This window comes from Pinus tabuliformis, chromosome 8 (assembly GCF_031772625.1).
Source record: "Pinus tabuliformis cultivar Carrire ecotype Pingquan chromosome 8, CPIR1, whole genome shotgun sequence".
NCBI classification, from domain to species: Eukaryota; Viridiplantae; Streptophyta; class Pinopsida; order Pinales; family Pinaceae; genus Pinus; species Pinus tabuliformis.
Window position 1 is genome coordinate 55,913,162 of NC_142294.1, and position 24,837 is coordinate 55,937,998.

Here is a 24,837-nt window from a genome sequence, read left to right on the forward strand (position 1 = left end):
TGAATTCAAGTGGGATCCTGACTATCAATCTGCATTTGAAACTCTAAAAACAAGAATATCTGAAGCACCCATTCTGAGAGGGCCAAATTGGAAACTTCCTTTCCATATTTCTACAGATGCTTCAGATACAGCTCTAGGAGTTGTATTGGGTCAAAAGGATTTAGTTCCTTATGCCATTTATTACACCAGCAAAAATTTGACTCCCACTGAGTTAAATTATACTGTGACTGAAAAAGAGTTCTTAGCCGTTGTTCATGCAATTAACAAGTTTAGACACTATATAACCGGCTATGAAACTTTTGTCCATACTGATCATTCTACAATTAGATATCTCATGAAAAAACCTGTTACTAATGGAAAAGTCACAAGATGGCTTTTTCTTTTACAAGAATTCAATATTACTGTGTTAGATAGACCAGGAAAACAAAATACAATAGCTGATTTCTTGTCTAGAATCCAAAATACTAACGAAGATTCTCCCGTAGAGGATAAGTTTCCAGATGAATATCTGTTTGCAGTAACTACTAAAACTCCTTGGTATGTAGATATTGCTAACTATTTGGTTACAGGGAAGCTACCTCCACACTTATTTCCTAATGAGAAAAGGAAAATCATTCAGGAGAGTTCAAAGTATTCATGGATTTCTAATGAATTGTTCAAAACAGGGCTAGATTGTGTGATCAGAAGATGTGTTCGGGAAGATGAAATGCCTGACATCCTTAAGGCATGTCATGATGAACCGTGCGGCGGACACTTTGCTGACAAGAGGACGGCCTATAAAATCCTTTCTTTAGGATATTATTGGCCTTCTCTCTTCAAAGATGCAAAACAATATGTTAGAAGGTGTGACAGCTGCCAAAGAGTTGGGAGACCAACTCTTTCAAATGAAATGCCATTACAGCCACAGGTACTCATCGAACCCTTTGAGAAATGGGCTTTAGATTTTGTTGGACCTATTAATCCACCATCTAAACAAAAGAAGTATATATTGGTTTGCACTGATTATGTTACTAAATGGGTAGAAGCCAAGGCATTGCCTTCTGCCACTGAAAATTCAGTTGTTCAATTTCTTTTTGAGGATATTTTTACTCGTTTTGGTGTCCTAAGAGAAATTGTGACAGATCAGGGAAGTCAATTTACCTCTAAATTGATGGAGAAGCTGATGGAAGAATACAAAATCAAGCATAGAAAATCTACTCCATACCATCCGCAAGCAAATGGTCAAGTGGAGTCCACAAACAAAGTTCTTGAGAGTATCATCACCAAAACTGTTCATCTCTACAGAAGAGATTGGGCAGAAAGGCTTCCTGAAGCCTTATGGGCCTATAGAACTACATGGAGGAACACAACAGGACATTCTTCCTATGAACTTGTTTATGGGAAAGAAGTCTTGCTCCCCATTGAGTTCCAAGTCAAGACCTTCAAGATGGCAGTTCAGTTGGGGATGAGTCTATCAGAAGCCCAAAAGCACAGAATGGAGCAGCTGAATGAGCTAGATGAAATAAGACAAGATGCAATTTTAAGGACCGATCTAGTTCAGCACCAAAGAACTAAGTGGCATGACAGATATATCAAAGAGAAGAAGTTTCAAAAGGGAGATTGGGCGTTACTGTTTGATTCAAAGTTCAAAGACTTCAAAGGAAAATTTCAAACTCATTGGCTTGGACCATATGAGATTGATGAAGTCTTTAGCAATGGAGCAGTTCGAGTCAAGACTATTGATGAGTTTCAAACTCCTCTCATTGTGAATGGCTACCGATTGAAAATTTATCATAAGCCACTCTCAAAAGAGGACTTTGTCAAAATGGTCCAAGAGAATTCTGCAATGAGACTGGTGGAGAAGAATTATCCTCCTCCATCATCCTAGTCTTTGTTTCTTTCTGAAAAAAATAAATAAATAAATATGTATAAGCCTGAAAACCAATCTCAGATTGGCGGTCTTATACAGAAAATATGGAGTGAAAATCAGGGACACCTGACACTCTATATTTTCCAAAAAAAAAAATCTCTTTCTCTTCATCTTCATCTCCAATCCACTTCACTCCATTCCATTTCCATTTCATTCCATTCCATTAATAAAAGTCCCTCAGGACTATTTCATTCAGTTAGTTGTTTTTCTAACTAAATTTGTGCAGCAAAAAGGGGAGTTGTCTTAGTTTCCACAGCTGGGAACCGTTTCCGCAGCTCGAAATGATTCCGCAGCCAGCACACTCTGTCTCTACAGCAGCACTCTGTTTTCAAAAATCACAGTCAGAGGTATCATCATCACCAAGGGCAGCAAGGATACGAGGCATCTACAAGATAAGAAAGCAATAATGGATCATCAACCTTAATCAACAAATGGCAAACTTATGAAGGTATGATCAAAATATTTTCCAAACAACAATTTAATGTCATGTTATGCATAGTTATTAAATCATGGACAGAGCCACTAAATGCAATGATTCGGCAAGATCATCCCACTCCTCCTCCATGATAATGATTCATCCACCTCATACCCTTCTAACGGTTCCATAATCACTCTTAATTCAAACTCGAAATGGGGCTGCGCTTTCATTTATTGGCCGTACCTCTGTGACGAAACCCAATGTACCACGGCTCTCCTTACCATCATTTCCGCAGCCAATGCTGAGACGTGTGCGTAAGCCACCCGACTCTAAAGGATTCGGCCATTATTCCGTCCACTTATCACTCCATTTCGGCATGCATTAAACTCATTTCTCATGTTGTCTTCTACTCCCTCGTACTCACACCATTTCCACTCTCATTTACGCTACAAACTCCACAGCTCTGTTCTCTGTTTCAAACCCCGATCACTGTTCTGCAATACGCCTTGCATTACGTTACGGCTACTCCACTTACAGCCGTAATCCACCTGTTTTTCCTGTGAGTATCCTCTTTGACCATCCACACGCAGTCAAAGCTCCAGCCGAAGTTGAGAGCCGAAGATGGGGAAGCTGCTTAGAGCTGAACCTGAGGGTCCGAAATATTTAGAAGGGTATGCACAGATGAAGGAAGCATTAAAAAAAGCACAGTGGTTGAAGTTTATTCAGAAATTCAGAGGGTATAATAAGGAGGTAACGAAGGCATTTGCTCGATCCTTTAATGGAAATACCGTGGAAGTAGGGGACCTGAAATTCACAATAACAGAGAACACCATAGCAATAGCAACCAGTCTACCTCAAAAGGGAGAGAAATGGTTTAAGAACAGAGGGCTGGAAGACCAAGGATGGAAAGACATGCTTAAGAACCCAGGTATGGACACTTCAATATTCACTAAAGGGATTCTTGTGCATGTAATTAAGGAAGAATGGACTGCATTGTTGTTACTTGTTCAAAAGTTTATCACATGTGAGGGCCGCTTTGGCACTATGTATATGTACCATGCAAGAATTATGATGAATTTCATGGAAGGCCATGCCCTCAATTTACCCTACTTTCTGTTAGCAAGCCTAAAGAAAATGAGTTTCACTGTCCAAAAGAATGTAGGCCATATTGAATCTCACTTGTATCATCACAGGTTCATTAAAATTCTCATAGAAGAGAAATTGAAAAATAACAAGGATACATGGGAAAAGTTTCTAACCAGAAACCATTTCCAAGAGGTAACTGAAGCCTCTAGCAGTTCCCCTAGAGTCCCAAAAAGAAGCAGGAGAAGAGAAAGAGGTGTTGTAGCCCAAGATCCTCCTACAGAAGAAACTGAGGAAATTGCTCAAGAAGAAGAAAAGGGAGATAAAACTAAGAAACAGAAAAAGGATAAAGGGAAAACAATTGTTCAAGGATCATATCCATCACCTGAACCGTCAGTAGAAGAAGACTCTCAAACATTGGCTGATAGACTAGTACAACTCCAAGCTACTGCCCTCTCAAAGAAGAAACAGAAAGAAAAACAGAGTAGTCAGCAAAAGAACACTAGTGTACAAGTGAGAAGAAGCGGTAGACTTAAAGAAAAAATGAGTGTGACTAAAGAAAAACAATCACATTTCATTGATTTGGGAGAAGGCACACCTGAAAAGACTCCAACTCAACTAATCATTGAGCCAAGTCCTCCACGAGAGGAAAGTCCCTTTCAACAAGAAAGAGAAAACAGTCCTCAAGAATTTGAGTTCAGGCCTAGAAGGACACCTGAAACTGACCCTGACCAGCAGGAGGTATACAATTATTTGGAGACCTTGGAGCAATCAGTTGCAGGTCCAAGCACTATATTGCCCCTTGATGAACAGGTCCAATCTTTAAAACAGGAGGTGTTTGAGCTAGAAGTCCTGAACCGGCATATTAAACAAGAAAACGAAGCATTGAAAGAACAAAGCAAAGTGGACAAGATTGTCCATGACAATACCATGCTTCACTTAGGACTGTGGCAGAAGAAGAATAGAAAGTTGAACAAAAAGTGTAAGAAGCTGAGCAGGGCACTGATCAATTTGAAATTCAGGTGTTTAGTCAAGAAACCAAGGACCATTTTGGCATCAAGGAGAAAGAGAAGAAGGCTGGATGTCTTGGCAGAAGCATCTGAGCACATGAATTGAAAATAATGACAAAGTTTTGGTTGCATGAGGACATGCAACACCTTCACAGTGGGGGTATGTTGAGCCTCAAACCTGCACTCCTTTACACATCCTCTCAGCCTCCTTTTCCTATTCATTTCCTTCTTTTGCCACTCATTCCCTCCATCAAATTGCTCAAATCATTGTATTTTAGGACTTTTTACATGGTTTGCTAATTATGCTAATGACTGTTGTTGGTTTAGAATTTTGGTTCAAAATGCTGCGTTTCCGCAGCTCACACAGGGTTTCCGCAGCTTATCCCGGTTTCCGCAGCCAACCCCGGATTCCACAACTGTTTTCTTAAATGGTATGTTCCAGGTGTCCTCCAAGAAGAAGAGCCACATGGGCAAGTTCGTGGAACCAAGGACATGGTGTGTGTCCCTCCAGCTCACCCAAACTGGTCATAAAAACCCGTAGTCAACGAGGAGGCAAATCCGGTCAACAGAGGTCATTGGCGGTGGCACGGCTCTGCATGTTTTGTTTTGGAGCACGTGAAGAACAGGTGGCACCTTCTTCAGCCACGAAGACAGTGGGAAACAAGAATCCAACAGCGGATTGAATGCCCACAACGACCGTTGCCTAAATCCGAGGACATAGCTAGATTACGTGTTTTTACACAGCTGCTTGAATAGCTAAAGTTTCATTAAGTTAGTTTTCTTTTCTCTGTATAAATAAAGCGTCTTTGAACGCTGGATAGTTAGTCGTTCTTTAGTCATGTTTTGTAACTGTTTTGAGCTCCCCACTGTACTTTTAAACCTGTTATCAATACATGAGAAGACTGTTCTGTTTCTAAGCGTGTAACTGCTCTTTGGATTGGCTGAAGTAGGCAGAGGACCCCTGTTTGCTGCAGCCTATGTATAGTATTTTAATTTCTTGTATTTCGTTTTCTGATTTCATGTATAATAGCTATACATATGTCTCTTTATTTGCTGCATTTTTATTTCTTTTTCAACATGTATAATAGCTGTACATAAACTTTGAATTCTGCTGATTTACATTTCTGCACTTTTGTTCATGACTGATCAGTGTGTTATGCAGGTTTCTTAGGCGAGCCCGGGATAGTTTTCTTGCTTTTCTTTTTACAACTAGTGGCATGTGTGATCATCTTGTCTAGGCTGCTGACCTTTACTTTTCTGCAGTTTGATTTTCATTAGTTTTATTCCTTCAACTCGCACTTTACTTTCTGCTCAGTAGTTATCAAGTTGTTCATCTATTGATGGTTCTTTTTCTATAATCAACTAACTTTATTGGAGCCAAAATATCATTTAGTGCAGCTTGGTTTATTTTGCTTTAAGACTCACATTACTGACCTGTTCATAACTATTCTCACATCATTAAGAAGAGGTTAAAATAGTGTGATTTGTCTCACTTAGATTTCACATTGATTAGATTTTGTAAAGTAGTGTAAAGTAGTTGTTCTTGCTTTTAATTGAGTTAATATAGATTTCATTTTCGTTTTCATCAACAGCAAAGATACTGGGCTGATGCCATTAGTCTTTTATTTGATTTCAAGCTTTAATTTTATTTCAGTTATTGTTCAAGCTTTCTTTTAGAATACTCTTTAAGTTTCAAGAAATCACTTAGAAATCATCACAATCACACACATTCACTCGCTTTATTACATCTCCATCACATCACATCTAGGAAAGATACAATCAAAAACAAACTAAAAAGATAAAAACGACAAAAGATTAAGAAAACAGTTACCTAAGTACATATAGTACACCTCACTTCATCAGCTTACGAGCCCCGGGTTGACATTTAAAAGTTGCAATTTAGACATCACTAAATTGACCAAACACAGAATGTTGCAGAAAAAAATAGAAGAAAGCAGTAATCACAAAGTACTTTGACGCTTCCCCGGCATTGCAGCAATGATGCTGCAACTCCTAGGACTCCGTACTTTACTTTTATCAACCTGGTAGTTCATAACAAAGTTGGAAGCGACGGTGTTATATGCACAAGCACTAGCTCTTACCGCAGGCTGTCACTTGATCAGCTGGAAAAAGTTTGTTAGGAGCTTAAGCCAAATTCTATGAGTTCTTAGAAGAAGTTTTTAACTGTGATGGATGAAAGCTAACTCAAAAGAGGTTAGTCTACTTGCAGAAAGAAGATGAAAGCTGAAATGAAATGCAATCCCTCATAAACCCTAGTTGTACCAACTAACGCTACTCATGCAAGAAAAGAGATGTAAGCTACTTGTGATGCAGGAAATGAGGGAGAGGGAGCTTATCCTCAAGACAAGCAGCACGAAAGATGGAACTACCATGCCAGAGGGAGGAAGGCGACCCAATTTGACCCAACAACCAAGTCCAGAGACATCCAGAAGGTCGATTGTTGAAACGAATTCGTCCAATCTGGATTGTTGCGAGTTTATAAGTAAGATTTAGCGTTGACATCGCTAGTAGAAAATGTAATCAGTCAAGACGTCATGAAAGATACCAAATAGACTAGTGCCAGAGCATGAAATCTGATCGTCACGGGAATTAGATGTACTCCCGCAATGGAAGCGCAACTATACTGATTGTGACCATTGTTCATCGCATGTATTTAGCTAATAGTCATGACGAAGTAGAAAACTTAGGAAAAGTGGGTCAATTGGCAACATAAGAGAGCACTTGTTTAGTATGAGCATGTTTTACTAGATACATGACACAGTAGAAGGACCGAAGTCAAGGCAGTGAAAAAGTACTCTGTAATAGATGCCCCCTAAAGTATGAAGCCCGAGAGAGTGGGAGGGGTGAAATGCTTTATGAAACTGTCTGAGCTAGAACACCTTCTTGAAGAACCTGTAGATGCAAGTACACTGAGATCTCCGATAGTGAAATACATGTAGTCTAGGCATGGATGCAACCATCCAAAAGGCATACGAACTAGGTCTGTGGTATGGACACAACCATCCAACTAGTAAGACCATGATAATGATAAAGGTATGGTCGCAGCCATCCATGAAGACTCAGGTATGGTCGCAGCCATCCATAAATGGGTCATGTAATCACGAACCAATCTACGTAGCCCAAACATGTGTGATCTTAGTTTGGGGTCTTGAAACCCAACCAGTCATAGTACAAATTCTAGCATGTGAATAGAGGTGTTGAAGTCGAACATGATAGAAAGTCGCTTAATTACCGGTCAATGAGGAAAACCGTTAACAAGCACGAGAGAAACCACCAATAATGCCAATGGCTCTCAAGGTATTGTCCAGTACAATCCACGAAGTGTGAAGAATGAGCCGAAGTCGAACACTCGCGGAATCACCCAATCGACGACCAATGATGAAAGTCAATCGTCAGGTGCGAAGAACTTGCCATTGAGGCATGCAAGATTTAAAGTAACAAAGGGGATCTTTAGATCAGTCTCCTAGATAATGAGTTGATGTTGACAAGAGACAATCCATCGTAGGGGTCCATAATGTTTTCCCCATCAACGACACGAGATAAGGAACAAGTGGTAGATGGCAAAACAGAGTATCAGAAGAGGTGGTAAGGATATGAACTGCAAAAGGATTATACTATTGAACATGTCAGTGACATGACTCCGAAGGGTGGCAGCATTCAGGTACCAAGGGATCAGAGGCTTGATGGAGATGGCGTAGATCAGGTGGAATAAGGTTGTATGGCAACCCAAAACCTCGGAAGGCCAAATGACAATGTATGGATATCCCAAACCAACAAGAAGCAAAAGTGTCGATGTTTAAGAGTGACTAGCTGCTGCAGGTAACCAATGATAACACCCAAATTTTCCCCCACCATTGTTGGGGAGTACCCCAATTATTTTTGAGAACAAGCTTGAAGGGGATAGTATATGCTTGTAATATAAGTTCGACCTTCATCCAAATCCAACCTAGTAATAGTTTAACGAGCCCTAGGGAGTAGAAGCTCGAGTCTCGTCATGATGACGAGTCCAATGTCGTGAGGATTTAACGAGTCTGACATAGGAAAAAATCAGAGTCTTTTTCATGTTTAGAGAGTTTGAAAAAGACACGAAAAAGAAAACTCTAGGGGGGTCCTTTTTCGTAGATTTGTGTCTCTCGAGCCCGAAAAGGTATAAAACAATACCTGAGAGAACCGCTTGACTATGAATTCAAGGAGTGCTTTTCGTGATTAGTGACCTTGATCTGAAAAAGTAGAAAATAAATCGAGACCACGTCGTTTTTAAACCAATAACGAACCTGAAACCACAAAATCTCGGCAATCTTTCCGCATTCATATGGTCAGAAAAGAGCTTAAAGCAAACTGCCTCTTATTTCGTTTAACGAGTCAAAAGGAATAACTCGGCTATCTTTTCATCTTTTAACTTAGAAAAGAGTGTTAAAGAATACTTTATGGGTCAAGTACGTCATAACCTCGCCACTTGTAGCTTTACACAAAAGCATGTCAAACATAAAACCCATTTGACATAAATGATTAATATATGTGGAAATATAGTTAAAATGCCAAAGACCCTTATTAACCATGCAAAAAATGAGAAAACCCACATATTAAAGTATAATTTTTTTAATTTTTCAAAAAATTACTAAAAAAAGGGGGGGGGTAATTCATTTGTTTTTACCATTTGCATTGTTCATTTTACCTTTGAGCGTTTGAAGCACCAACCAGAGCAAACTTCTCAAGCTGATTCCAGCCTCATCCGCCCATGGTTCATCCTAAAACCTTCGCCAAGTAAGTACATTTCTCCTTGCATTGCATTTTAGTAGTTTTTCATGTAATTTAGTGCTAGGTAGGTGGTAGTCAGCGGATTTTTCAAATCCAAATCTGCCACTCGGTCGTCGGGGAAAAACCACTCGGGTCCGCGACGACCGAGTGTGATAACACGTAGCACCTCCAGGATCACCACGAGAAACTGATGTACTCTCACGATGATCACGATAAAAATGAACTGTTGACTCCACGCTGTCACTGATGTTTTAAAAATAGTCGCAATGGCGACGTCAAATTCAATTTTCATGTAAATTATGAATTTAAATTTATAAAAGGAGCTCTAATCCATTTTCCTTGACATGCAGGGCAACATGGCATTCATTTGGCAGGAAAAAACTCACAATATCAATGATGAGGAAGCATTCAATGATGTTGGGTTCCGAAATGCTCTACAGGCTTGCGGGCTACTAAAGTTTTTTCTCACTCCGCACCTTCGGGCTCAACCGGATTTGCTAGAATTGCTAATTCGTGCTTGGAACCCAACAGACGGAAAATTCATTATCCGTGGCAGAGACATTGAGTTCGATGCTACAGACATATATTTCCTAACCGGATTATCTCGTCGTGGTGAGAGGCCGATTCTAGAGGGCCAACGGGTCGTGGGTGAATCATTAGATATGCTAATAGCACGAGTGTGCCCATGGGCACGCAAATCAAAAAGCAGGAAGGTGGCAATTCCCACAATGGAAGACTTGATTCTTCGTGCAGTTCTATTTATGGTGATGAGGGCAGCAGGCTCCCAAGCCCAACACGAAGCAACAAAGACCCAACTCCAATTGGCTCTTGACTGCCTCAATCCGACCATGTTCAACTGGGTGGAAGCAGTGACGACCAACATGAAAAGACAGCTTACCAACTGTCGTCACGGGGAGGCAAAGCAGTTTGGCTACAGGTCTATCTTGATCCCGCTCATGCTAGAGTGGGTGCCAATACTACAGTTGTAGGATATGGACTTGGACAGGCCCAGACCGTGGGAGACCAGGATCACACGGTGGGTGCATGTTATGCCACGAGGGGGTGGCGGACGACCAGTGTCATGTGGGACACTATTCTGTGAGTTGCTGGATCACCAGACAATTTTTGTTGAGGATTGGCCATATGCTGGTATGGACTTCCGTGGAGACCTCGACATGCAGCTATCTACTAGCGAGCAGTGGGATGATGGCGATAAAACACTTGATCACATTATTTTGTATTTTTTCTTTTATGATATTTTTAAATTTTTTATGTGTCCTAATATTCTATGGTACTTGTAGACGTGGGACTAGAGAGGCCTGTGGGGCTAGCTCCAGAGGCACAAAGGGATCCATAGGGCATCAGAGAGCTGGCCTTGGCTCCCCCGGTTGGCAGTTCAATGGAGATGGTGGCCCAAAATCTTGAGGGCCTGACGGAGGGGATTCCTGATTACAGGGGGATCGAGGAGATCCCCATGGAGTACCAGATACATACAATAGGGTGATACCTAGGGTACGATGACTTTTGAGGTGAGTCGCACGAGAGGTGGTGTGCTACAGGGAGTATAACCCATCATAGTAGATGCCTAGGTTTTATTTCCTACTAATTTTTTGAGAGACATGTGTCTCGGATGTACAGAGAACACAGACTCTATTTGGACATATACACTTATTTTTTGAGTGCCTTGGTACACCACAATATATATATATATATATATATATATATATATATATATATATATATATATATATATATATATATATATATATATATATATATATATATATATATATATATATATATATATATTCCTATGGTTCATTATTGTGTTTTGGATGCTTCTATATGTTGTTTTAATTACATATTGTGCAAATGTCTGTCTAATACATGGTTCGCTAATGCATCAGTTAACGTGTTTAATCTTCTTGGAATGTGTTGATATGTGATAAAATCAAAATCTCTCTCTAACAATTTAACACATAAATACAACCTTAAAATCCGATGATCTTTTATGGAATAATTCCCATTAAGCTAGTGGAAAACAAGCTGAGAATCCAGATTCACAACCAATGCATGAATACCGAGGTTGATAGCCTCAATCAGTAACTCAATAACAACACTATATTCAGCGACATTGTTTGTGGTGCAACCTAGACAAACACCTTGAAGGTCTACTAACTCACCGTGAGGATCATAGATCACCCATGCCATATAAGAAATATTTCGAGTACTATGGCAAGAACCATCAACGAAACCAACGTAGGGTGTATCAGACATCTGCACATGAAGAAAAAAGACACAATAAGCTGCAATTACGCCTACACACCAAACCAGACATGAAAACATGCACACAACACATCTGTTGAAAACACACGTATGTACAAATCAAAAAATGCATGGGGTCATGCATAATATTTTTTCAGATAAAGCCCATTTTGGGGCTTATCTAGAGGGTTCCCTTCATAATCAATCAGCTCATAGGCCCCTTTTTGCAAAACTCGTTTTACAATATACGGCCCATGCCACATAGGCTCGAATTTGCCTGCCCCTAGCTTATCATTTGCTTGATCATAAAGTATGACTAAATCTCCTTCAACGAAAGAACGGGGATGGATAATATGATCGAAGTGAGCTTTCACTCTCTTCTTCTGTGATTCAATAGCTAGAGAGGCTAGTCGACGAGTCTCATCCAACCGCTCTAGATAGAGAAGACATTCTTCTACTGGAGTAGTGTTGGGGAGTAATTCGACGACTAATTTCAGAGAAGCGATCTCACACTCAATGGGAAGGGTGGCCTCTAGACCATAAACCAATTGGAATGGAGTGAAACCGGTGGCATCCTTTACTGAAGTTCAGTAGGCCCATAAGGCGGAAAACAACATCAAGTGCCAGTTGGACTTGTGCATGCCGATGGTGCATTGAAGCATCGTAACTAGAACTTTGTTGACAGCTTCCACTTGGCCATTGGCCTGGGGATAGTACGGTGTCGAGCTATCATGTCGCAAGCCTAGCTGGGTCATTAACTTAGTCATCATATGATTACGAAAATTTTTTCCATGATCAATGATGATAGCTTGAGGGACTCTGAACCGTGAGATGACATGATTAAATAAAAATTGCGCCACTGTGTGACCGTCTTTAGATAGTGTAGGCATCACCTCAGCCCATTTTGTGAAATAATCAATGGAAATGATGATATACCCATGCCCCCCGGCCGAGCGAGGGTTACAGGTCATATAATCAATGCCCCATTTGGCAAAAGGACTGACAGTAATGACAAGGTGCAATGGAGCGGGGGGCGCGCGCATCTTCGATTGGTAGATTTGGCACTCATGACAAGAGCGGACAACAAGAATGCAATCCTTGAAGATAGAGGGCCAAAAATAACTAGCACGAAGGATCTTCTGAGCAGTAGCATACCCAACCATATGACCACCACAGGCGCCAAAATTCCAGTCATTTAGAACTCATTCAGCTTCCTCGAATGTTAAGAATCGGTGGAGAACAGAGTTGGCGCTGAGACAATACAGGGTGTCCCTGATAATGCGATAAGGTTGAGAATGATGGCAAATCTATCGTCGAGAATCCTTGGACAAGTCAGGACGAAAAGAGGACGTCTGGAGATAAACAATAATATCCATGTACCAAGGTTCGAGGGTGCTGATCAGGAAAAAAGTTTCATTTGGAATATGGTCCTCTAACCGATAGGGTGCGGTAATGGATGGCAGAGAGCAAAGAAACTCAGAAAATACAAGGGACTTCTTAGACTTGGCAGTGGTGAAATCCAAGTCGAACTCTTGGAGGATGATAATCCACTTTGAGTATTTTCCCCTAGTAACTAACATGACAGGATGTACATCATTGGGTTGCAATCAAAAATCATCGTCGTGGTACGCAATAAAATATAGTGGCGGAAACACTGGCTGATGCAAACAGCGGCCAAAGCCAACTTCTTGACATAGGCGTCTCAATTTTCCGTATCTAGTAAATTGCAGCTGAGATAGTAAATGACATGATCAGTGTCATCATCATCATCTTGAACTAGAACCATGCCAATAGTGGTATCGGCAGCAGCTAAATACAGAGTGTAGTTACGGTGATAATCAGGGGGATGCAACAATGGAGCTAAAATAAGGAGGGCCTTGAGGCGCTCAAATGACTCTTGCGTAGCGGCATCCCAAAGAAAATGGGTATCCCGCTTTAATAACCACGTATAGCCTTTGGCCACTTCGGCATAATTCAGAATGAATCGTCGTAAAAAATTCACTTTACCCTGCAAATTCTGTAATTACTGTAACGAAGCGGGGGGAGGGAGATTAAGGATGGCTTCAACTTTAAGGGGATCAAGACGAATACCCTCTCGGGAGATGATGAACCCGAGAAGTCTTCCTGACTCAATGCAGAAGACACACTTATGCAGATTAAGCCGAATACGATAATGTCGACAGTAGAGAAAAATTTCGCAAAGGTGGGTTGGATGGTCCTGGCACTTTGCTGGATGAGCCGGCAGATCATCCAGGTAAGGCTACATAATGTGTCGAATATCATGGAACGCATAAGACATTGCACGCTGGAAGGTGGCACCGACATTCTTTAAACTGAAGGGGAGCTTTTTATAAGCGAAAGTGCCCCATGGACAGATAAAGGCGGTCTTGTGTTGGTCCACGGGTGTAATATTAATCTGGTTATACCCAGAAAAACATCCATAAATGAATATATCTCACTCCCGGCACACTCATCAATGACCTTGTCAATGAAGGGTGTAGGGTAGTTATCTTTGGGACAGGCACGATTAATATCACGACAATCAACATATACCCTAATAGTTCCCTACTTTTTAGTCACAGGAACAATATTAGAAACCCAATCTATGAGTGGGATGGGGTAAATGAAGCCGGCTTTAAGAAGCTTTTCAACTTCCGCTTTGATCGCTGCAGCCTTTCAGGGGTGCATGGGGCGTAGATGCTGTCAAATAGGTTTGGCACCCAAATATGTAGGTATCTCATGCACCACGATGCTAGGATCAATGCCAGGCATCTCTTCATAAGACGAAGCAAACACATCACGAAATTCACGAAAAAGATCAGCATAAAGCTAAATCTCTTCCAGAGTACAAGTTACTCCGACATGGATGTGCGCGAAAATCCCTAGTTTAACAGAGATGTCGATTGGTTGAGTTTGTGTAATATTTCCCATATTCCCTTCAGAAGACACTTGATGAACTTGGATGGGTGTCTGAAGGGGTTGAGATGGGAGATGAGGAGCAAACTATTCGAGACAAGCAAGCATTTCCCGATGGGCAAGGAGAAACGAGGAACGACGGTGATGATCAGACCAAGGGGGTTCCTCGAAAGACATGGTCTCAATAATTGCTTCATCAGAAGGAAAAATTTCCTTTAAAGGGTCTGAAGAAGCACCATCTCCAAGCCAAGGGGATTGAACGTATGAGTCGAGAGATCTTCTCGAAGGAGCAAATTCAGAAGATGGAGCCGACGCAAAAACAATTTCGACGTAGTTGAACTCAGCAGGACTCAACGGCATCTCATCACCGCAGGAATCTATTTGATCAGCAGGGGGAAGAACCCAAGGATCAGAGTGAACAAAAATCATATTAATAGGGGCGATGTTAGGGGGTGGGAGTGAAAAAACACCCATAAGTGCGATATCTTTAAAGAGTCCAGCACCCACACTGTCACATGGAACAGAGGTATGCTCCACAAAAGGCACGTTGCCATCGGAGGAGGAAGAGGAAAAGAAGGATAGCTGGTCTACTGTGATGATATTCCCCTGGTGAGGAAAACGAATAACACGAAATAAAGACGAAGCCACTGCTCGCCTGGCATATGTCCAGCTTCGTCCAAAAAGGAGGTTGTAAGTTAAATTGGCATCAACAACTTTGACCTCCACTTCGATCGTCTTCCCTTCTAGAGTAATAGGCAAGCATTGGAGTATACCATAAGGACGAGAATCTCTCCCATCAAAGGCTTCTAAGGTCATAGGAGACTGGCTCAGGGTCGGAGAGCCAATAGCCTTCCAACAAGAAATAGACATGATGCAAGTAGAAGCACCTTCATCAATGACTGTACAATGAATCGTTCTAGGATTGATGATGACCTAGATAAGGAAGGTAATTTGGTGAGGCAGTCTCGGTATATGACTATCTAGGTCAAAAGGGATCAGGTCTGATTCGGCTGGGTCAATGCCACTGATGGATGATAGCAAGGACTTCCTCTGGGAGGGGCAGCTCTAGAAGACTTCTAATGTAGACATAGTTTATGGAGCCTGGACTAAGTCTTCAATGATGTTGTAGTGCTGAGCAGCGCGAGCATTAGGGTTGTAAGAAGACTTCCGGAGCACGCCCTTAGGAGGAGGTCGGATGACCGCTTCAGTACTAGGCTGATCGATATGAAGGTGACCAAAACTAGACAGAGGAGCACTAGAGGGGACTTTAGCCTCCTTCCCGGCAGGTGACGGATACTCTTTTGCCCGAGTACTAATGTGGATGGGAATCGTCCCAGCCATAAATCCCTGAGAACCAAAGGGAGAAGAGGATTGAGATGGATCAGCCACCATTTATGTTTGCTGGAGGGAAAAGGCTCTTTGAGCACGGCATGAGTCCCAAGGGCACCTTTCAACAAACAACTAACTTTAGACCGCCTCGGACAGTCTTTAGTATAGTGATCCTCGTCACAGATAAGGCAAGGATACTTAGGCTTGCGTTTGGTACCTTCCTCGAGTGGAGGTTTAGGGGAATCTTGCTTCGGTTGATCACCTTTATTCTTCCATTTTCCCTTATCTTTCCCTTTCGAGGCTTTGTCTGCTGTGGTGGAATGAACGACGTTAACCTCGGAAGTGTTACCAGAATTGGATACAGCCTGAGCAGTGTTTTCATTCAAAGCATTCGACTTTTGCTTCCCAGGGTTTGTGGAAGATTTCTTAGAGGACGGATTAACAGAACCAATGATGCCGTCAACAGATGGTGTTGGCAGGGCTTTGGAAGTTCTGAGCCTCGGAGCATCAGGCAAATAATCATATAGTGTACCAGACTGGGAGTAAACCAAGTCAAGGTACTGAGCATGTGCAATAGCCTGCTCTTCAGTTACACATACCTCCATACCAATGTCCCAAGCTATCGGACCAACAAACGAGGTTGTGAACCAGTCAGTTAGAAGCTGATCGGGAATCCAAAACATAATCAAACGGCGAAGCTGTCTCCATTCATGGATATGATCGGAGATGTGCGTGGCCGTGGTCTATTTTAAGGATGTCAGAAGATGTGTGCCCGTCTCATATCGAATCAGAAACTGAAAATGAGTTAAAAATGCCATTGCTAATGAGTTAAAGTCCTGAAAATATCCGTGAGCTAGCTCAATATACCATTTAGCAGCAGAGCCAATGAGGGTCCATTCAGAAAGGCAGAGCTGGATTGAATCATCAAGCCATGAATTTGATGAACACCATAGATGATAAGTCATAACATGGGCTTGGGGATTTTCTCCAGCTTTACCGTCAAACTTGGGACAATCATCGGGAATTTTAGTTCGAACTGACGGCCAATACGTATTATGAAGAATGGGATCATTTTTTAGTTTGGATACATCCAGTAACTCCAACGTTGCTAAAAAGGGTAATTGAGGATTAATGTACATCTGAGGCCATGGGTAGGAGGTAGTACCATAATTCCACCTAGTTGCTTGTTGCCCCCACTGATTTTGTCCGGACAGATTTGGCCCAGAAGGGTTTTGTCCATAGGGATTTTTTCCATAGGGGTTATAGCTGTAACTGGACGGTTGACCCTGGATCTGCCTCATAGCATTCCACTCATTACCAACTTTGCCTGTAGGAGCAACATATGGTTGTTGGTAATTCTGGTAAGGACTCACCTACAGTTGTTGATAATTTTGGTATGCGGAAAATTAGATTTGCCCTTGGGATTACTGAAAACCATAAGGCAGCTGACCCCCAAATTGAGCCTGGGAGCCAGGTTGCATCAGATAAATAGGTTCGGGTTGGGATCCAACTTGAATTTAAAGACTGGATTGGGTCTGGAGTCTAGAATAGGGCTGAAAACCGGGTGGAGCTTGAGAAGCAACAATCATTTGAGTGCCCTGTTGAGCAGGCCCAGATGGATGTCCTTGAGAGGATAGACGTTGAGCCACCTGGCTAGAAGGTTGACCTAGTTGAGGTTGGCCCATTTGCCCAGAAGCTTGGACTTGTTGGAAATTGGGTTGACCTAGTGGAACGAAGGCTCTCTAGACTGTCCAGATGGTTGAGTAGGCTGGACAATTGGCTGTCCTTGTTGAATTTGAGATTGACGAACTTATCCAAAAGGGTAGCCTTGCTGGGTACCAGGTTGACCTTGTTGAATGTAAGGTTGTCCTAGGTTACCTGAAGGTTGCCTGAAGTACATGAAGGAAGACCCACTGAAGGCCGAAGGGTGTCCTAGAATGGTTTGTCCTTGTGGGCCAACAGTTTGCCCTGAATAAGGTTACCCATAGTACATTTGTCCGTAAGACTATCGCCTGTAAGATGGTTGAACTTGATAGGGTGGTCCTTGAACATCTGAAAATTGCGCTTGGCCACCATGGTAAGCTGTGGTACCCCAAGTGACAGACAACGGAACCAAGACCTCAACAAAAGGTTGAGATGCTATGGGTCCAAGATGATAACTATGAGCTCCTCAAGAGTCATAATAATTAAACAGATTTTGAGGATCCAAACTCTGAGGAATTTGAAGAGATTGATCATATGCCCCCCCTGCTGGAATAGAACCAGAAGAAGGTGGGGTACTTAGACTAGGGTCAACAACCCTGGATATGGGTGCCGCAAGACCACTGTGTGAGGGACCTACCGAAGGTCTAGCAACAGTGGTCACCACTGAAGATGTAGTGGCAGCACTAATAGTGGGGACTATGGAAGCCACACAAATGGTTGGCATAGTCAGGACAAACATCACATTGTGAATCTGGGGAGTAAAATATCCCGAAGTCAGAGTGATAGTACGATACCACATGGAACTTGTAAGGGGAGACCTAGAACCCATGATATCATCCAGAGAATTATAACGTAATGGTAGTGTGATACTAAGGGAGGTGACGCAAAAGGGTGAAGATTCCGTCGGGATAGGAATTTCACCACTCGTCACAAAGGACTCTTCTCTCGTGATGGGGGATGTGTCATTCATGTCAGAAAATGACATCAAGATTGAAACACCAGGAGGAGTAAGGGGAAAATTTTCTTCGGGAGGCTCCCAATTGAGGTTCCAACGAATATCGTAAGACTCGTCTTCTAGACTCACCTTCGAGTATTTAATGAGCCTGAAGTGACAAGTGCTCAGATGGACATTTTCTTTTAAGGAGTCCAAAAAGGAACGAAAGTGACTGCTCTGGAGAAACTAGGCAAAAAGTTTACCAAACATCCCGTAAAAATGCATATACACCTTGGCGATCATATGAAAACGAAGGACTTTCTGTATGAAAGTCAATCTTCCCGAATGTTGTGTTTGGTGCTTTACGGTTTGCAAGGCGGCAGACATGGCTTGCCAGGGATATAGGATGATAACCTAGTGGGGTCTGCCAACATATACTCGATGGTACTGGGAGCACAATTTTGTGCTAGACCACTATTGAGTCACATAAGGAGTAATCACCCAACCTTTAGCGAAAGCAATAGCGAATAGTTTTAACGACGTTGGAGCACATCTCTAGCCTAGAACTCTAAATAGTGTGTGTTATGTTCCAATGCGTTGTTAAGTTCATTCATTTCATTTTAAAGTTGATCTTGAATTATGTTTCAGTTTTCAGGCCTTACCGTATGTATACAAAAAAACCTAGGATGCAGCTAGAATGAGTGAAATATCCTTTTTCTTCAATGAACACCTACTTATAGGAGGGTAGAAAGATCACTCCCAAACCAAGAAAACCAAGTAAACCAAGAGACACAATGAAAGAACACATCAACCCTACAGTGCACGAATACTACTAATGATAGATTTCATCATTTGCTTTTCAATATGCAAACTCAAAATGCAAATTTACTTTCACTTTTGCATACTAAATGAATGCAGTCTTTTGATTTTGATCACTTTAAGTTTAAGAGAAACAAATAAGAAAACAAGCAAGTCTGAAAAAAACCAGTTGATCTAAACAGTTGTGATCTATGTTTGGTAGTGACAAGACACTAAATCAATGCTACAGATTGGTTCAATAATTGTCACTAAAAAAAAAAATCAACTAGAAACAATCAATGGATAAGGCTCAAACAAACCATCAAGAAAGTTGCAAACGAACCTTGGGAAAACCAGCAACCAAGCCAGTTGATTCAAGAACGAACTAGGTCACACGGGCAAAAATGAAAGATTCATTCAATAAAGCCAAAGAAAGAGTGCCTTAACCATAAATAGTAAAAAACAAGCTATTTAGAAAGAGAAAGAAGGCAAGGGATCAACAAGACTGGTAAATTGAGGAGGTAGAATTGAAAAATCAATTCTATAGGAATTGTCGAGGGTACTACACAAGCAACTAGTGGCGATAAGCCAGTGTCTGTAGAAACAGAGCGACATCGTCACGAGAGTACATGTCTCTTCTGCGACGGACTGATTTCAGAGTCGTCATGACTGTGCGACATGATTCAACGATGCACAGGACTTTACAAGAGAGTAAAGGTGACGTCAGCGTGACTGTTAAGCTATTTTCTGCGATGATACTAAAAAACAATAATAAACGAACAATAACTCCCAAACAAAAACCATTCAATCCTTCTATTAATGTAGGGATCTCCCAGATCAACCCAGGTAACCCAAAATACTTATAGTGTATCCCCAAAATTCAAAAGACACCAAATCAAAATCAAATCAAGAGCAAACAAGGGAGGAAACATACAAAGGACTCCCTAGCAGAGTCACCAACTTTTGATGTAGGAAGGTGTTCCCTTTGCGAACAGAGGCAACCCCACTAGCCCTAGAGTGGGTCTAGTCACAACAAGGACAAAACAATAATTGATTCCCTTAAATAATCATCGTTGGAGGCCTACCTCAAACCGGTGGTTGATGAAGTTCTGTTGCGCTACTCTAGTTTCGTTTCCTTCTCCTAGGAGGGTAATTGACCTAAAACAACACAAGACAACGACAAAGCACATAACCAGGAAACAATAATGATATATTTACTCACAAAGGCAAGAAGTCATGAGATATCAAGTAAATTACATACAAGACATAGGAAATCATCCTTGATTGTATTAATAATGAAACAAGAGTAAGCTTACAACCAGGTCTTGATGTCACAAGCCTTCTCAGAGGGTCCAACCAGTGTGTTTCTCCAAGAATTCACTCTCAAAGATGGTTCTCCCAAATAGCAATATCTCTCTCTCACACACATTCACAAGCTTTACACAAGATTAAGGACACTCCACACCTTCTTGCAAACTATAAAGCAATCCCACACTTGTCACACTCACACCAACTATCTATCAAACCCAAAAACAGTAGCAGGATTGTGCAACCAAAAGAACTAGCAGATGATAGCAATGGTGAGTGATTTTATAACAGAAGGAGTCTCCATGAAATGAGGGAGAGGGAGATTATCCTCAAGACAAGCAACACAAAAGATAGAAATACCATGCCAGAGGGAGGAAGGCGACCCAATCTGACCCAATGACCAGGTCCAAACACATCCAAAAGGCTGACTGTTGAAACGAATTCGCCCAATCTGGATCGTCGTGAGTTTATAACTAAGATTTAGCACTGACATCGCTAGTAGGCAATGTAATCAGTCAAAACTTTGTGAAAGATATCAAATAGACTCATGCTGGAGCATGAAATCCAATCGTCACGGGAATAAGATGTACTCCCGCAGTGGAAGGGTGATTGTACTGATTATTACCATTGTTCATCGAATTTATTTAGATAATATTTGCGACGAGGCAGAAAACTTAGGAAAAGTGGGTCAATTAGCAACATAAGAGAGCACTTGTTTAGTATGAGCATGTTTTACTGGATACATGACACAGTAGAAGGACTAGGGTGAAGCCAGTGACAAAGTACTGTGTAACACTACTGAAATGGATGCCATTGACTATTGAAAAGGTAAGATGCATGTGTTTAAGCTACTTCTGAAGGTAAACATGGAAAAATCATCTTTTTGTATTCTTGAGCAATTTTATGCTGAATAGTTATGCATGTGTTTTAACTATTTTTTACTGTGCAAAGGTTTATTGGAAAAAGGAAATGGAGTGGGCATTTACAGGAGGTTGGGAAGGTGTGGAGAGGACCTAAGGGGTCCCTAGCACCATTCTAGATATTTCCCCCGTGCTCAGATCTCGAAAAATCACTCGCGTGAACTTCTACAGGAGGCTGCAGGGGATCTACAGGAACTTCTACAGGAAATTCTACAGGAACAGATGGAAAGTGGTTTTAAGAGGGTTTATGGTGGAAAAATAGTGGGAAAGTGGAAATGAAGGGTGGATAAGGGTGTTAAGAAGTTTAGGACCTGGTAAATGAAGCTCAGGAGTGATGAAGATGGTTGGATTTGTTCAAGGATGAAGAAAGCAATGTTGCAAAAAAATGTAGAACTTAGGGAAAGTTGGGAAAGTGTGGCGAATGAGGGAAATAAATCTCGAGCGAAGGATTGGAGTAGGTTTTATGATGGAGGAAGGGTAGGTAGGAGTGTCTTACAGGTGCTCTGCAAACTACTTTCCAAAACTGATCCAAACAAAGAATAAAAAAAATAGAGATTTATCTATTTTGACCTAATCTACCCTAAAAACCAGAAATGTGATGAACATAATTTTATAGACAGGAAATCATGAAAAAATCTATGGAAACTGAGCAAGAATAGATCTAAGCATGAAAACACAGCTGATATCAACTTTTCCAACTCAAAATTTAACACTAGCAATTGCATTGGAAGGAAAAAACAGTGTTTTTGTGGCAGCAAGGGTGTCTTGGTCTCAATTCATGGTCCCAAGGAGGGAGAAATGAGCTCAAGGACTACTTGGTAGCCTTTTTGTGGATATTTTCTGTTACCAAACTATCAAATCAACCTGAAGCAAGAACAACTACATTAATCATCAAAAACAACCTAAGTAACAAAGCAAGATTTTAACCTAAATAACATAAATTATTCTACGAATGAAAGAAAAACAAATAAAAGTACACAAAGGAGGTACTGGGAACTTGGGTTGGGCCCAACCCCAAGAGATACAGCCTCCTAATAAATATCAGAGCTGGTGAAAAGATGGATTCATCTTCATTGATCGAAAAGTAATAGTTACATCCCAAAAACTATCTACAAGAAGAAGCTCGAAAATGTGCTGATACAGGGCTGCACTAAAGTGCGAAAATAGACTAACAACTGACTAACATCTAACTAAAATCTGACTAAAAAAACTAAGGCCCTAAGCCTTCTTATTTATACAAATGGGGACCTCCAACAGTCCTCCTAAAATCAAGGAACTCAGCTTCCTGGAACTGAAGATAACAGTAGTCCTACCTGACTTGCTTGGCTTCCCCTTGGCTTTGTGCTCCGAGTTTTTGATGGGGAATTTGAGGTAAGGGCTCATAAATGAAGGGGACACCCTCCTACAAATCCTCTCCCTCTTCTTCCATGAATTTGGCTCGAGTGCTCATTAAACCTTTGATTTTGTCTCAAAATTGAACAAAAATCTTCATAAAGCACACATTAGACTTTTTGGCATAATGACTAACCCAATTCACTCTATTAGCATAAATATGATCAAAAACATGCAATAAACTAATGATAATGGTGGATTAATTTGAATTAGGAGGTAATATGAGCCCATATAATTACCCATTTCTGGGGCTCATCACCTGCGAGCCTCCTTCTCCCAGTTTTAATGTAAATTCCACCGTAATTTCTTCATTTGACCCTCTCAATCTGTCGAAATAAACATCCCAACCTATGTTCTCAAAAACCTTCCACACCTCCTGGTTGCTCCAAACTCTCTTTGTATCCTCAGGTATATGTGATGGGTACATAAGTTGGTAGGGATCCCCTTCATATCTGCATAATCCCAGGTGAAGGCTTCTTTATGTTTCCATAGAACGTCTACAAGTTGCTTCTTCTGGGATTCTAATAGGTTTGGATTAATTTTCAGGGTTTTCCTGGGTTCTAATTCCACTTGAACACTTTCATGGGGCACATCAACAGGTGGCTCCTCTAATCCCTCTGCTGTTTCCATAGTTTCCTGAGTCTCACAGATTAGGATAGATTCTAAGATTTGCTAGTTTGGCTCTGAAACAGAGCAAGGATCATCGATAAAGGAAGTGGATATAGATACAACTTTCTTGGCACCTACTGGTTTTATGGGTGGATTTGGTTTTGCAGGTGGATATAGCACTAAATTCTTAGTGTTATACCCATTAGAAATAACCATATTTCTTGAACGACACCCAATGTAAGCATCTGTAGTAGCTAGTCATGGTCTACGCAAAATAAAAGGATGACCGCCCACTGAAGATTGTGTACGTAATACCTGGATCTTCCAACTTCCCTACAGGTTTCACTGTAGATCGGTCTACCAATTCCAATACTGTAGGTGTATGCTTCAAATTGCGAATACCTAGCGCATGCATGGTGTCGGTGGTGACGACATTGATGTTGGCACCCAAGTCTACCAGCACATTTGGAATCTCTACCCCATTAATCTGTACTGTCAAATTCGGGTTCCATGGATCTCCATATTTCACCGGCATTGATGTTCCCATCATGAAGTCTAATAATTTTCCCATAACATATATAGTGAGGGGGTCTTTAGTTTTCTTTGCAAGTTTCTTTGAACTATATTCCCTAAGAGTCTTTGCATATATTGGCACATCCTTCATAGCTTGCAACAAGGGAATTTTAACGAATAAGTTCTGCAATTCTCCTAATAAATAAATTCAGCTTGAGGGCTTGGTTTACTCATAATTAGTCTGTCTGGGTAAGGTGGTTCAGATTGATGTTGTTTTATAGGAGGTGCCTGGCTTCTATCAGTTTGTTTTGGCTCTTTACTAATTGGTTCTGCCTCCTTACCTTCATTATCAAGTTGTTTGATGATAACTGGAGGAGATTGGACATTAACTGTATGCCCTGATTGGAGATTCATTTCATACAACTCTGTAGTGGAGATACTATATGAAGGAAGGTTAAGAACATCACCTTGATGAGCTCCCTTATTGTTAGGGTTAGGGTTAGGTTGCATTGGAAGCTGAGGACGGGAAGGCTGATTACCAAGAGGCACATTAGAGGGCAGTTGGAGTTGCTGTTGTGGCATCTGCTGATGAAATTGCCCTGGTGAGGATCCTTGCCAATTTGGAGTCCATGGAGAGCTCGTACTGGCTTGAGGGTTCCACTGCTGCCAATGTGGGAATTGCTATTGCGGCCACATGGGGGGATAAGGCATGGTATGAGGATTCATGTTACAATTATTGAAATACTGAGATGGATCTGGGTACATACCTTGATTTCCCATCAGTGGTCAAGGTTGCCATGGATTCCTCGATCCCATGAGGTACAGTTGCTCCCTATCCTCCCCCGTCCCTTGTGTTAGCCTCCTGCTACAGCAGGTTAATCATCTTTCATGATCGACATTTTTACATGCCAAATATGTCATACTTTGCTTGCTGCAATGCTCCATACTTG